Consider the following 15,881-nt stretch of genomic DNA (forward strand, 5'->3'; position numbering starts at 1 on the left):
CAAGCCTCCAGTACAGGGGGCCCAGATTTGAGCCCTGGTCAGGGAACTGGATCCCATACTGCAACTGGGAGTTCCCAGGCTGCACCTAGGAGTTCACCTGCTGCAACTGAAAGATCTCACATGCAGCAAAGGCCCCAAATACTGCAACTAGGACCCAGTACAGCCAAATAAGCAAATAAATAAATATTTTTTAAATAAAAAAATTTAACTGGTCAGTTTCTAAAGGTGCATGTAAGCTCCTTCTGTAGCTAATCCATCCTGACAGGGACAAAGAGAGGCTGTGGGGCATAGCATGATGCATTGCCTGTTTATAGGATGGAAATGCTGTAAAGAACACATTACCATCCTTGTCATAGAGTGTGACCTTAGGCACTCAGCAATCTAGTTCTTTTTTAAAGCTTGTTAGAAGGAAATTATAAACAGGGAAGAGCGTCTACTCTGTAGCACATGGGTGCTGTTTACTCCATTTTCAATTCTATTCTTACATCAAACTGGATCAGCAGAAGGCCTCCTGAATACCAGATTACATTAGTCCATAGAAGAACAATTTTTGGTGATTTGAACCTAAATTGTTTCTAAAGCTTTTTATCTACCTGGTTAGATCACGTCTTATCTCAGTTGAAAATTTCCAGTGGCTTCTTTGGTGACTCAGCACAAATAACCAGAATCCTTACAGAGATCATCCCCTACAACTCCGCTGGTTACTCTCACTGGTCCAGGAAAGGCTGTCTGCTTGCTCCTTGAACACCTCAAGCAGACTCCCCTGCTGCCCCAGAGCTTACGCAAATGCTCTTTTCCATGCTTGGAACAGCCTTGGATATCCACATGGTTCACTCCCCTCCCTTCCTTCAAGCCTCTGCTCAAATGCCACCTTATAAAATAGCAACACTGGTTCTTCAACTTCTGGAATGGAGATACAGTTCTAAGTTAGTACCACTGCCAATTTGAGTCATTCTTTTTCTCATTTGGCTATACTCAAGTAGCAAATCATATAAATCAGAATTACCTTTATTACCATTTGATGGTAAATATTTGTATTTTGCGGAGAAGGCGATGGCACCCCACTCCAGTACTCTTGCCTGGAAAATCCCATGGACAGAGGAGCCTGGTAGGCTTCAGTCCGTGGGGTTGCTAAGAGTCGGACACGACTGAGTGACTTCCCTTTCACTTTTCACTTTCATGCATTGGACAAGGAAATGGCAACCCACTCCAGTGCTCTTGCCTGGAGAATCCCAGGGACAGGGGAGCCTGGTGGGCTGCTGTCTCTGGGGTCGCACAGAGTCGGATACGACTGAAGCGACTTAGCAGCATTTGTATTTTGTCATTGTCTTAAGAGACTATTTCACTGCCTATGTAATTTAGATTAGGAGTCACGTTCTCTTTACATTACAGATGTTATTCCACTTTTATTTCATTCTTGCTTTTTCAGAAGTCAGCTTGGATCAGTCTAATTGCTGCTTTTCTGGCCTCTTTGTTTTTTCCAGTTTCCTTGTGACAGATGTAGCTGCGGTCTGCTTTTATATGCCTCACTTGGATTTTGTTTGTTTTTGTTTTTTAAATAGCACTTCCTGGATCACAGGATTTAATATCTGAGTAAATATTTAATATCTTTCAATAATTCTAGAAAATTCTGACCCCATTATCTTTTGCAACGTTGTCTCTCCTCCATTTTCTCTAGTCTCTTCTTTTGGAAAATTTAATTAAGCATGTGTTAGATTTTACTATTCTAATTGCTGTAACTCAGTATTTCTTTATCTTTGAATTGAATTCTGGGTAATATCTTTAAATTTATCTTCAAGTTCACAAATTCTCTGTTCAATTATATCTCCTATGATATTAAATACAACTGAGTTTTAAATAATAAATTATATTTCTTGAAATTTTATTTTAATAAATTCTTTGAAGGCTGAATTGAAGCTGAGTACTCCAAAGAGTTATTTGTTTCTATTAACATGGTAACACTTAAAATTCCCTACTCAAGTATTCTTGACCACCGACTACCTACAGTGTAAGTGGTTATTAATTCTCAGGAGAGAATTCTTCTCTTTTTATACAGGGACAATGACTAGACAGGCAATTCTTCAGCTGTTCCCTCCTGCTTTCAGTTTAAGAAATGTATGAGCTTCTGACTTTCACAAAACTTCAGCAATGCATTGATTTTTAAAATATGTTAGCCAGCATATCACTGTTATTTCCATCACTTATTTCATTTTGGTTACTTCAATCAGGAACAGCAACATGTAGCTATTATACATTTTAAAGTGATTTTCTGCTCGAGTTATGGCATCTATCCTGTATTTAATTGTTAATCTTTTAACCTTTAATTATATCTTCAATAATTTATTACTTTAAAAAATTTCACCTGACTCTTTCAACAGTTCTATTTCAACGAAACACCTGTTTGAAGCATTATCTTGGTTTTTCTCCTCTGGCTTGCTGGTACTACTAGGGCAAGATCTTATTTTCCATTTCCTGCTCAGTCCTCAGGCTCTGCATGAACTGACCTATTTGACGGGTCAAATGATTAGGGTCTTTTGTACAGTGGCAGATTGACAAAGGGAAAAGCTTCCGCTCTTGTGGGCTGGTGGTGAACCCACTGGCCATCTGTTAACATCTAGCTGAAGCTTTGGAAATGTGTAGCTGTTTCCTAGAGGGACTCACCGGTTTCATGCTACAGTCTTTCATTGGAAACCATGAAACTGGGAACTTGTCTTTATGCATGCCGTAAAGATAATCACGATGGTATGATCACTCACCTAGAGCCAGACATCCTGGAATGTGAAGTCAAGTGGGCCTTAGAAAGCATCACTACGAACAAAGCTAGTGGAGGTGATGGAATTCCAGTGGAGCTATTTCAAATCCTGAAAGACGATGCTGTGAAAGTGCTGCACTCAATATGCCAGCAAATTTGGAAAACTCAGCAGTGGCCACAGGACTGGAAAAGGTCAGTTTCCATTCCAATCCCAAAGAAAGGCAATGCCAAAGAATGCTCAAACGACTGCACAATTGCACTCATCTCACACACTAGTAAAGTAATGCTCAAAATTCTCCAAGCCAGGCTTCAGCAATATGTGAACCGTGAACTTCCAGATGTTCAAGCTGGTTTTAGAAAAGGCAGAGGAACCAGAGATCAAATTGCCAACATCTGCTGGATCATCCAAAAAGCAAGAGAGTTCCAGAAAAACATCTATTTCTGCTTTATTGACTATGACAAAGCCTCTGACTGTGTGGATCACAAGAAACTGTGGAAAATTCTGAAAGAGATGGGAATACCAGCCCGCCTGACCTGCCTCTTGAGAAACCTATATGCAGGTCAGCAAGCAACAGTTAGAACTGGACATGGAACAACAGACTGGTTCCAAATAGGAAAAGGAGTAGGTCAAGGCTGTATATTGTCGCCCTGCTTATTTAACTTATATGCAGAGTACATCATGAGAAACACTGGGCTGGAAGAAGCAAAAGCTGGAATCAAGATTGCTGGGAGAAATATCAACAACCTCAGATATGCAGATGACACCACCCTTATGGCAGAAAGTGAAGAGGAACTAAAAAGCCTCTTGATGAAAGGGAAAGAGGAGAGTGAAAAAGTTGGCTTAAAGCTCAACATTCAGAAAACGAAGATCATAGCATCTGGTCCCATCACTTCATGGGAAATAGATGGGGAAACAGTGGAAACAATGTCAGACTTTATTTTTTTGGGCTCCAAAATCACCGCAGATGGTGATTGCAGCCATGAAATTAAAAGATGCTTACTCCTTGGAAGAAAAGTTATAACCAATCTAGCTAGTATATTAAAAAGCAGAGACATTACTTTGCCTAAAAAGGTCCATCTAGTCAAGGCTATGGTTTTTCCAGTAGTCATGTATGGATGTGAGAGTTGGACTGTGAAGAAGGCTGAGCGCCGAAGAATTTATGTTTTTGAACTGTGGTGTTGGAGAAGACTCTTGAGAGTCCCTTGGACTGCAAGGAAATCCAACCTGTCTATTCTGAATGAGATCAACCCTGGGATTTCTTTGGAAGGAATGATGCTAAAGCTGAAACTCCAGTACTTTGGCCACCTCATGCGAAGAGTTGACTCATTGGAAAAGACTCTGATGCTGGGAGAGATTGGGGACAGGAGGAGAAGGGGACGACCCAGGATGAGATGGCTGGATGGCATCACTGACTCGATGGAGGTGAGTCTGAATGAACTCCGGGAGTTGATGATGGACAGGGAGTCCTGGCGTGCTGCGATTTATGGGGTTGCAAAGAGTTGGACACGACTGAGCAACTGAACTGAACTGAAAGAGGAGCCTGGTGAGCTACAGTCCATAGGGTTGATAAAGAGTTGGACACGACTTGGTGATTAAACAAAGGAAAAACAAGAACAAACAGGTGAAAGAGAGTGTCTTTCCTTTCTGAGACCCTGGAGCCTATGACCTCAAGGACCCTATTCAGGTGTTCCCACTTACCTGCTCCAATTTTTTCTTAGGAGAAGTAGTTGAGAGAGGGCGTTGAGAGGTGAAATTTGGGGACTTGGACTCAGATGCCGGTCTTTCTCACAATGCATTTGAATCACATGACTCCTGTTAGTGACAAGGAGGACTTATCTCACCTGAAAAATGTGAACTAAGAGCACCAGAGAAGCAGTTTGCTAAGGGAAAATTGGAGTGCTGTTGTCAAAAGGAGGAAAAAGTTATGATGGGAGGATATAAACACCTGATATCTCCTATATTGTAGGGCCTATAAACCTTACACACAATAGATACACATATATTGAGGGTTATTAAAATATATAGGTAATTTAATTAAATACCAAGAATAGAATTCCATCTGATTGCATTGTTATTAATTGCTAATATGGTTCTCAAATGAGAATATGCTTATCCTGGTTAGGATGTTTTTCATTGCAAGATATAGAATCCTGACTAAAACTAATTTACCAATTATGGAATATTGTTAGGTCATGTAGTTGAAAATCCTTAGGTAAGGACTTCAGATTTAATGCAATCACGATTTTTTTTCCGTTCCTCTCAGAAGCATTTGTTTCTGCTTTTCTGTCTCTGGGTTAGCAATTTCCTCACGCTGACTTTCTTCTTGGTCAAATGATGGCTTCCAGCTATAATATCGACAACATACTTTCTTTTTCACATTGAGCCATCGAGGTGGGGGTGGGGAGGGGGAGGGTGAAAGAGAAACATCTTATAGCTCCTTAAGATCAAATAATTTTCTCAGAAGCTTTCAGCAAGTTTTTCTTTAATTCTCATTGTCCAGAGTTAGGTAATGCAAATGTTTCTTTGTTAATGGCTTTACTGAGTTATAATTGATATACAGTAAAATCACACATGGGCTTTCCTGATGGCTTAACCCACAAAGAATCTGCCTGCAGTGCAGGAGACACAGAAGATGCAGGTGCTGTCCCTGGGTCAGGAAGATCCCCTGGAGAAGGAAATGGCAACCTGCTCCAGTGTTCTTGCCTGGAAAACCCCATAGACAGAGGAGCCTGGCGGGCTACAGTCCGAAGAGTCACGAAGCATTAGACACAACTAACTGCATAGGCACCTAAACCACATATATTTAAAGTATACAATTTGATAAATTTTGACATATGTATATACTATACAGTCATCACCACAATCAAGTGGTCATGATTTATCCATGTTTCAGATTTATCCATGTTGTTTTGTTTATTAGTAGTTAATTTCCCTTTATAGTTGAGTAGGATTCTGTTGTATGGATATACCATAACTTATTTATTCACTCCTCTGTTGATGGATATTTGGGTTGCTTCCAGTCTGGGGCTATACAAATGAAGTTGCTAAAACATTGTATATAACTACGTGTGTAAATATATACACATAGTTTTTGTTTTCATGTGTGAATACCCAGGAATGAAATGGCTAGAGCATATGTTTGGCATATGTATAAAGTTTTAAGAAGCTGCAAACTGTTCTCCAAAAAAAGTTATATTATTTTAAATTCCCATCAGCAGCTTATGAGAATTCTAGTTCAATAATACTCTTGCAACATTTGGTATAAATTTGGTCTTTTTAGTTTTAACTATTCTAAATGTTATGTGTGGTACTATCTCATTAAAATTTACTTTGCATTACTCTAATGTCTAATTATAAAGTGTATCTTATCATATGCTTATTTTTCATTTGATGTAATGAATGTTCAAATAGTCTGTCCATTTTTACTGTGTTGCTTTTTATTATTGAATTATGAATTTGTTTTATATTCCAGATAAAAGTCTATTATCAGATACATGTTTTCTTTCTTTCTAGACTTGGAAGCTTATCTTTTCATCTGTTGAACAGCAAAAGTTTATAATTGTGTTGAAGTCTTATTTATTTATTCATTTACTGTATTGTGGCTTCAGTGTTATATCAAAGAACTCTCTGATTAAGTCAGACTTAGACTTTCATTTGTTTTCTTCCAGAACTTTAGTAGTGTGAAGCCTTAATTTTATATCTGTTATTTAAGTTACACATATAGTCCTTTTAAAAAATATATATGGATACCCAATTTTTCCAGGATCATTCATTGAAAAGATTACTTCCTCCACTGAACTGCCTTTACAACTTCTGATGTTTGCTATAGGTTTTCCAGATATCCTCTAATACATCTTAAGAAAGTTCCTTTCTATTCCAACTTTGCTGAGCATATTTTATAGCATGAATAAATATTGGGTTTTATCAAATGCTTTTTCTGAATCAATAGAGATGGTGATTTTTTCTTTTTTAGTTTAGTAATATATTGAAATACATTGATTGATTTTTGAATGTTAAATGAACCTCCATTTGAATTTCAGTTATTTTATATTATCTTGTTTATATATACTAAATTCAATTTGCTAAAATTTTATATAGGATATTTGCATCTATGCTTATTAGCCATATTGGTATATAGTTTTTTTCTTTTCTTGTAGTGTCTTCTTGTCTGGTTCTCGCTCAGGACAATGACACCAGTTTAGAATGAGTTGAAAAACATTCCCTTCTCTTTTTTTGTATATTTGTGTAGAATTGGTACTTCTTTTAATGCTTAATAAACTTTATCAGTCAAGACTTCTGGACCTAGAATTCTCATTTAGGAAGACTTTAAACTACATATCCAATTTCTTTAATTGATGGAGAATTCTTCAGGTTATTTATTACACTTTGATACTTAGTGTCTTGCAAAGAATTTGCCATTTCACCTAAGTTGTTAAATTTATAATCATAAAGTTGTTTATAATACTTCCTTATTATCCTTCTTTAAAAAATTTGACTTCCTATTCTGAGAAAACTGAAGATTCACATGGAGTTGTAAAAAAGAATATATGGAGATCTTATGTACTTATTAAACCAGCTTCTCCCAATGGTAATGTTTTGCAAAACTATAGTACAATATTACAAAATTATAGTAATTATACAGTCAAGATATAGAACATTTCCATCATATGGATCCCTCATATTCCTCTTTAATAGCCACATCCACTTCTCTCCTTCCTCCATATCTTCTTAACCCCTGCTGCTGCTGCTAAGTCACTTCAGTGGTGTCCAACTCTGTGCGATCCCATAGACGGCAGCCCACCAGGCTCCACCGTCCCTGGGAACTACTAATTTGCTCTCCATTTCTATAATGTCCTTACATCAAGGACATTATATAAATGAAATCATACAGTATGTAACCTTTTGGAATTACTTTTTTCCACTCAGCCTAATTTCCTGGAGAACTACACAGGTGGTTGTGTGTATCCATCATTCATTTCTTTATTTTGCTGAGTAGTATTCTATGGTGTGGATGTTCCAGCTTGTTTACTCATTGCTTCTACTTTTTGGTTGTTGCAAATAAAACTTCTATAAACATTCTTGTATAAGTATTTGTGTGAGAGTAAATTTTCATTTCTCTGGAATAAATGCCCACAAATGTAATTACTAGGTCATCTGGTAGTTGCACGTTTGACTTTTTAAGAAACTGCTGAACTGCTTTCCAGAGTGACTGTACGTTTTACATTCCATCCAGTAATACCTGAGTGATCCAACTTCTTCACACCCTCACCAGCATTTGATGTTGTCACAATTTTTTGTTTTAGCCATTTTCATAGGTGTGTTGCAATATTTCATTGTGGTTTCAGTTTATACAGATTTTTAAGAGCTAATGAAATTGAATGTATTTTCAAATTATACCTACTTACTATCTGTCTACCCTCTTTGGTTGAGTTCCTGTTCATGTTTTTGTCTATTTTCTAACTGGATTGTTTGCTTACTTAGAGATTTGAGAGTTCTTTATATATTCTAGTCAGTCATCTTTTGTTGCCTTTGTGTTCTGCAAATATATTTTTCCAGGCATTCTTAAGTGAGTCTTACAGAACAAAAGGGTTTAATTTTAGTGAAGTCTAATGTATTATTTTTTCCTTTCATAGACTGTGCTCTTGGTGTCAAGTCTAAGACCTCATTGCTTATTCTCGGATCCCCAAAGATTTTCACCTATGTTTAAAAAAAGTTTACAGTTTACATTTTACACTTAAGTCCATGATCCATATTGAGTTAATTTTTAACTTAAGGCAAGGTTCATTTTGTGCTTGTACATGTCAAATTGTTCCCGCACCATTTATTGAAAAGACTGTCTATCCTCTATTGAATTGCTTGCACACCTTTGTCAAAAATCAGCTGGATGTATATCTGTGAATTTATTTCTGGGTTCTCTGTTCCACTGACTTGTGTGCTTACACTACTGCCAATAATTCATCATCTTAGTTACTTTAGCTATAAAATACCTTGAAATTGTGTAGACCGGTTCTTCCCACTTTATTCTTCTTTTTCAAAATTATTTTCACTATTCTAATTCTTTTGTCTTTCCACATATGTTTTTTTTTACTTTTATTTTGTTATTTTTAAAAGGACAATATTTTGTCCTTTTATTTTTGCTATTTCAGTTCCTTGTCTTTTCATTATATTGTAGGATAATTTTTGCTTACATTTTGATAGGAATTACTTTAAACCTGTATATTAATTTGGGGTTAATTGACATACAATTGAATTCCAATCCATGAACATGATATATCTTTTTACTTATAGCTTTTCGATTTGTTTCACCAGCATTTTGGTTTCAGGAATACATGCCCTGTATGTATTTTTTTAGATTAACACCTAAGTGTTTCACTTTTTCGAGTGATTTAGAAGGTACTATATTTTTAATTTCAATGTCCATGTGTTCATTGCTAGTATTTATAAATACAGTTGGCTTTTAAAAGTACGTCTTGTATCCTGCAGCTTTACTAATTCCATTTTTAGTGCTAGGAGTGTTTTGTAGATTCATTTGAATTCTCTATGTAAACAATCCTGTCACCTGCAAATGGGGACAATTTTATTTCTTCCTTTTGGCCTGCGTTTTATTTGTTTTCGAACTATTGCACCAGCTAGATCTTGAAGCACTGTGTTGAATAAAAGTGCTGAGAGAGGGATCTTTGCCTTGCTCCTGCTCTTAGGAGGAAGGCATTTAATCTTTCACCAAGTATCAAGGTAGTTGTAGGTTTCCTATTGACACTCTTGATCACTAACTGATTAACACTCACTGATGAACACTAACTGATCACTCTCTTGATTGACACTGTGAGGAACTTCTCTGTATTCCTATTTTTTTCAGAGAGTTTTTAAAAAGCCATTAATGGGTGTTGGATTTTTCCAAGTGCTTTTTAAAATTTTATGTATTTATTTTCCTTTTGGCAGGGCTGGGTTTTCGTTGCTACACAGGCTTCTCTCCGGTTGCTGTGAGCAGACGCTCCTCTCTTGGCAAGGCTCTGCCTTCTCATTGTGGCAGCTTCCCCTGTTGCAGAGCACGGGTTCAAGGCACTGGCACGCGGTTTTCAGTACTTGCAGCATGTGAGCTCAGTAGTGGCTCGAAGGCCCTAGAGCTATACAGCATGTGGCATCTTCCTGGATCAGGGATCAAACCCGTGTCTCCTGCACCGGCTGGCAGGTTCTTTACCACTGAGCCACCAGGAAAGCCCCTCCCAATGCATTTGCTGCACCAGTTGATATTCATGTGATTTTTCTTCTTTAGTTTTATATTGTGGATTACATTGATTGATTTTTAAATATTGAAGAAGACTTGGATCCCAGGGATAAATCCCATTTTGTGATGGTATATAACTCTCTTTAGATATTGCTGAATCTTTTCAGTAAAATTTTCTTCTCTACATTCATGAAAAAGAGTTTTCCCTTTTTGTACTGTTTTTGTCTGTTTTTTTTTGTACCAGGGTAATACTAGATTCTTAAAATAGATTACAAAGTATTCCTCTTCTATTTTCTGGGGGGGGGGGGGGATGTGTAACATTGATGTTATTTCTTCTTTCAACTTTTGGTAGAAGTCTCCAGAGAAATTCTTTGGGATTGGAGATTTCTCTTTTGAAAGTTTTTCATTAATAATTATACAGATATTCAAACTATCTGTTTTCATGGTAGGTGAATTGAGGTAATTTGCATTTTTCAAGGAGTTGATCTATTTCATCAAGTTGTCAAATATATGTATGTAGAGTTGTGTCCTTATCCCCTTTTGATGTCTTCAGAGTCTGTAATGATATCCCAGTTTTATTTTTGATACTTTTATTTGACTCCTTTGGATTACAGTTTGCCGTGGGTAAAATAAGAGGTTTTAACTAGTCAAGATCCTTAATCTCTGAAGATCTGCTACACTGTAAGCAACTGTAACTCAGAACAACATATGTTTGTACTCATTTTAAGTGGAATATTTATTTCCAATCCCCCCGCCCCTGCCTTACAAAGCACTAATGGAATATTTGAAGATGGAATTCAAAGTTTTACAACAATACTTTAGAGTTAAGATTTTAAAAACTAATAATAAAGAAGTAGTAAGGAGTTTAAAAGCTGCTTTTAAAAAAATCAGCTGTTTTAAAGAATAATCTATTTTATGGTTTTGCTGAGATGACTCAGTAACTTATTCCCAATAACTCTAAATCTGGGCTTTAATTGAATGTACGTGAATAGTAAGCTGTACTCTCTCAAACAATTAGCATCTTTTTATCAACAAGCTTAAATCCTTCTGAAGGAAGGAAGCGAACACAGGAAATAACTCATTTAATGACGTGATATGTTAAAAAAGTACTATCTCTACCATCAGAACCAGCATCACAGACTTAAGTCAAACATTTCTCTATGCAGCCATTACTGCCAGATCAAAAATTTTGTGTTGATTTACCTTAATTGGTTGTACCATCAATTGATTTCTCATTTTTTCCCCCATATATATCTTACTAGTGAGCTTTGTTCGCAATTTGTGTGGGCCATTTGTAAAATTTTATACTATTTATGCTAAAATTTACATTCAGGAAAAAGTCCAGTTTTTGTAGAGGTGGCTGTGTTCGTATAACCATAGGATCCTCTGCTAGATGAGGCATTGTGAATTAAAGAAAGAGGATGGAGCTTGGAGTCAAAGCCATCTGACTATGAAACTTTGTGTTATAAGATGTTAACAGTGAGCTTTGGGCAATACTCACTGAACTTCAATTTCTTTATGAAAAGTGAGATTAGTGGTAATTATGGTGTCATGAGAACTAGATATCTAAAGTGCCTGCCATTGCGCCTGCCTGATAATAAAACTCAATAAGCAGTAGGTATTAATATTGCTCTTCAACAAACAACAATAATAAGGAGAAGAAGAAACACAGTAAATTAATTTTTCAGGAAAGCCTTAAATATTGAACTAGAGTTTTAAATTTAAATGACATCTGACTAGCAGGTCCTGTTTCAGTAATTCTCTCAATTCCTCACAGAAACATTTAAAAAGAGATAGAAAAAAGGATGAAAACTCATAAAGATGAAAACTAAAACTGACAGCTTTTTAAAGGTTATTCAAAGAGACAGTCATTTAGTCATGCTCAGAATTCATGGTCAAGTGGATGATTTTGTTTTGTCTCTTTTTTATTCTTTTTCTTTCTCGAGATGGAATAAACCTACTGTCTCGAAAGTACCATCTGCTCCACTCTCAAAAGAAAAAAAAAAAAAGGTTCTATATCAATGGATAAAAGTTGGAAAAGACTGTTCCTCTATAACCCAGGTGCTGTTTTTGAGGCATTCGGAGCATTGTTCCCACCGTGATCCCAACCTCCTTCCTGTCCCATTGGTACCTGTCTTTATACATCCAGTCTGAAACTGCAACCTTTACATGTCCATTTGGAAACAATGAGACAGGATATGTGCAGTTCTGGTGATTGTTACAGGCAGAGGAGCAGCGAGAATAATACTGGTTTATTGTACACAGAGAAATGTAGTCCTGAAAGGAAATGAGTGTAGTTAGGGTAGATAGTGGGAGAGCAGTGAGCTGTGGATTGTGTGTGTTCTCTGGGATTAGAGGGTCAATGAAATTGGTACTCTGAAGGACCTGACTTAGACCCGTAAAATAAGAAAATAAAAACAGTACATTTGCATATCAAGCAGCTTCCCAGAAACACCCCAAGAAGGGAATTTGATTAACCCCAAAGGAGAAACTGAGGTAGGATTATCAACGAGTAGGACTCTGACAATTGGCCTTTATAATGACTAGTGAAAATTACATTTCCTCTTTCAATGGAATTAGAGAGGGAAAAGAAAAAAAATTATGTGTGTTTTTAAAAAAAGGATTTATTTATCTATGTTATTTTTGGTGGCACTGGGTCTTTGTTCCTGGCCTACGGGCTTTTTCTAGTTGCACTGAGCAAGGGCTACTCTTCCTTGAGGAGCACAGGCTCACAAGCTGTGGTGCAAAGGGCTCAGCTGCTCTGCGGCATGTGGTATCTTCCCAGCCCAGGGATAAAACCTATATCCCCTGCAATGGCAGGCAGATTAACCACTAGACCACTAGCAAGGCCCCTAATATGTGCTTTTAGGAAAATAAAGACAAGAAGAAGCCATTTGTTTTTCTCTTGAAGAATCAGAAGGGTTGAATATTTTCAAAATGATTTACTACCAGAACCAGGAGAAAGTTTGGAAAATTTTTAAACAGAGTCATTAAAATGCCAAGAAAGTTAGTTTCTATGAAATAGCAACATAAAACTGAAAAAGAGAATGCAAATTAGCCTAAAGAGATAGGGGGACCAAATGTGTTAGAGAAACATTCTGGGGGTGGGTGGAAGCCAATAACATATGTTGTATTCCCCATGATATACAGATACATTGTATATCATGATGTATCTGTATATCATGTATACATACAATGTATCTGTATATCGTGGGGAACTGGTTCATGCGACTATGAAGGCTGAGAAGTCCCAAGACTTGCAGTCAGAGCTGGAGACCTAGGAAAGCCAATGGCATGGTTCCTGCCTGAGTGTGAAGGCCTGAGAAGCAGGAACTCTGATGGTGTAACTCGTAGTCCCTGTCTGAGTCCTAAGGCAGGAGAAGACTGATGTCCCAGTTTGAAGACAGTCAGATAGAGAGCGAAGTTTCCCTTAACCGTTTTGCTTTGCTCAGGTCTTTAGTGCATTGGTTGAGGCTTATCTGCATTGGTGACAATACCCTGCTTTACTCAGTCTACTGATTCAGATATTAATTTTATCTAAAGCACCCTCACAGACCTGCCTAGAATAATTTAACCAAATAAGTGGGCACCCTGTTATCCAGTCAAGTTGACACATAAACTAAACCATCACACTAAGTTTAAATAATTGTTATATGTTTGGTCATTAAAAAGTGAATGCAAATGTAAGAAGCTTTTCTTAAAAGAAAATTAATGTAAAAATTATATAAAAATAATATAAAAATAAATCACAATAATGTGAGACTAAGTGTCCAGATAATACAAATAAAAACTTCAGTTAGAAGAATGTGAACTTGGAGAAGGTTAAGAAATAGTTAATTTTTAAAAATGTAAGTGAAAAGAAGTAAAGAATAGAAAAGGACTTTTAGATAGCGAATATCAGTAGAACTTACAACATGATTGCTGCTGCTGCTGCTGCTGCTGCTGCTAAGTTGCTTCAGTCGTGTCCGACTCTGTGTAACCCCAGAGACTGCAGCCCACCAGGCTCTGAAACCTTCCAAATCTGTAGAAGATAAAATCAACCCAAACAGCAAATGACAGAAAAGAGAGGAAGTGGTACAAAAGCCTAAAAAATACATACAACCCAAGATAGTTTAAAATGATATATGAAATATATTAATTCTGATAACAAACTTAAATGAGTTATGCTCCCCAATTAAAATAAAGTTTTGCCAAATAAGGAGATTAAAACAGTATCTCTGTGCTTTTCCCAAGGAGTATTTCTAACGCCAAAACATAAATTTTAGTAAGAGGATAAACGAAGATTCATAAGGCGAACTGAAAAAAAGCAATATAATTAATTTCAGATGATGTAGCCATCAATGGTCAAAATATTAAAAGGTTAAAAAGAAGGTCATTTTTTATCATGAGCACTACACTGCACAACCAGGTTATAAAAATCTTAATCCTCTGTGGGCTAAAATAGGATTAACATTGATGTCAAAAGTTATTAGGAGAAAAAGGAATATACAGAACTACTATAGTTGCAGGGAAATTGAATGCTATCTCAGGCTTTGTGAGATAGCATGGTCACTTATTGTGTCTGCCCCACATCATTTCTTTTGGGAACTGCCCACACTGGTCAGATTGTTTTGGTGGTGTTGGTCAAGAGGCCATATCTTGGCTATCACAGGACTGGGCACATTTAGCAAATGCCTGATGCCCCACTCAGGTTCTTTTGGCTTGCTCTGCCTTTTTTTGTGAAACCAGTTCTGTGAGCCCTTCCCCAGCTTTTATGAGCTTAGTGGCTAAAGCTTTGCCCCTCAGAGAAGGGCTTCTGGGCACTGGAGCTGCCTCGTCCACATGGAGAGCTGAAAGTGCCTGAACACTCCACGGCCTCTCTAGACTTTGACTCCTTCATTGGAGGAGGAAAAACTTTGAGGTGTAATTTATCTTGGGCTTGCTTATCAAGCTTTGGGTATTGTTGGGTTCTTCCTCTTCCCATATGGCTTTCCCCACTGTTACTGTTCTCTCTGAAGCATGTCCTTAATAAATTACTCTCAAAGCAATTACTGACTCAGATTTGCCTCTGTGAAATCCCAGTTGAGATGATGTGTGACCTAAACTGATTGATCAGAGTGGTTTATCTGTGTGACTTAAAGACTGGGCCTAAGTGGGCAACTTACCTAAACTGAATCAGAGTCCTTTATCTTGTCTTGACGGTGCTGGGAGAAAAAAAGAGTCTCTGTTCCTGTGATTACAGCATGCAGGGACCAATAAGCTTCCCAGGAGCTATCTTGTTGCCACGTGGATAGAGCTGGCCTGACAAATGAAAACAGGCAAGCAAAGCCAAGGGATGAAGAAATACAGTACCAATTCCATCACTGCAACCCCTAGACCCAGCCTTTGCTAAAGAAGTTTATATTTTAGAAATCCCAATTATATTAGCCAACCAGTTCTCTTAATGCATTATGCTAGTTTGAATTGGGTTTCTGTTTTTTGTATTGAAAAGATTCTTAACAACATAGTTCAGGCATTTAAAGAATAAGAGAATTTGAATAATATAATTAATAATAGATTAATAGTGCATAATCTTTGGAAATGAGATGGATTGTACACATTTAAAAATAGATAATTTACTAGTTATACAACAACCTCATTTCAGTCCTTGAAACATTACTTTTAAAGAAAGCATCCTCTAAAATGTAGCTATCCTAGAAATTAACTTTAAAAGATTAAGGATATACAAAGTCCCACATGGAAATTAGAAATCTTTCACCAGTGATAAAGGGATAAAAAAGAATCTAAAGTGAACAAAAAATGGAAATGTTAGTACTAAGGGGATATGATTTTAGAGGCAGTTCCTCCATCTGACCCATACTTTCTGTCATTTTCTTTCTTTGGTTAATCTTTCAAAGGTCTAGACCACTTTGCATTACTTGACT

The sequence above is a fragment of the Budorcas taxicolor genome, chromosome 6 (assembly GCF_023091745.1).
Source record: "Budorcas taxicolor isolate Tak-1 chromosome 6, Takin1.1, whole genome shotgun sequence".
NCBI classification, from domain to species: Eukaryota; Metazoa; Chordata; class Mammalia; order Artiodactyla; family Bovidae; genus Budorcas; species Budorcas taxicolor.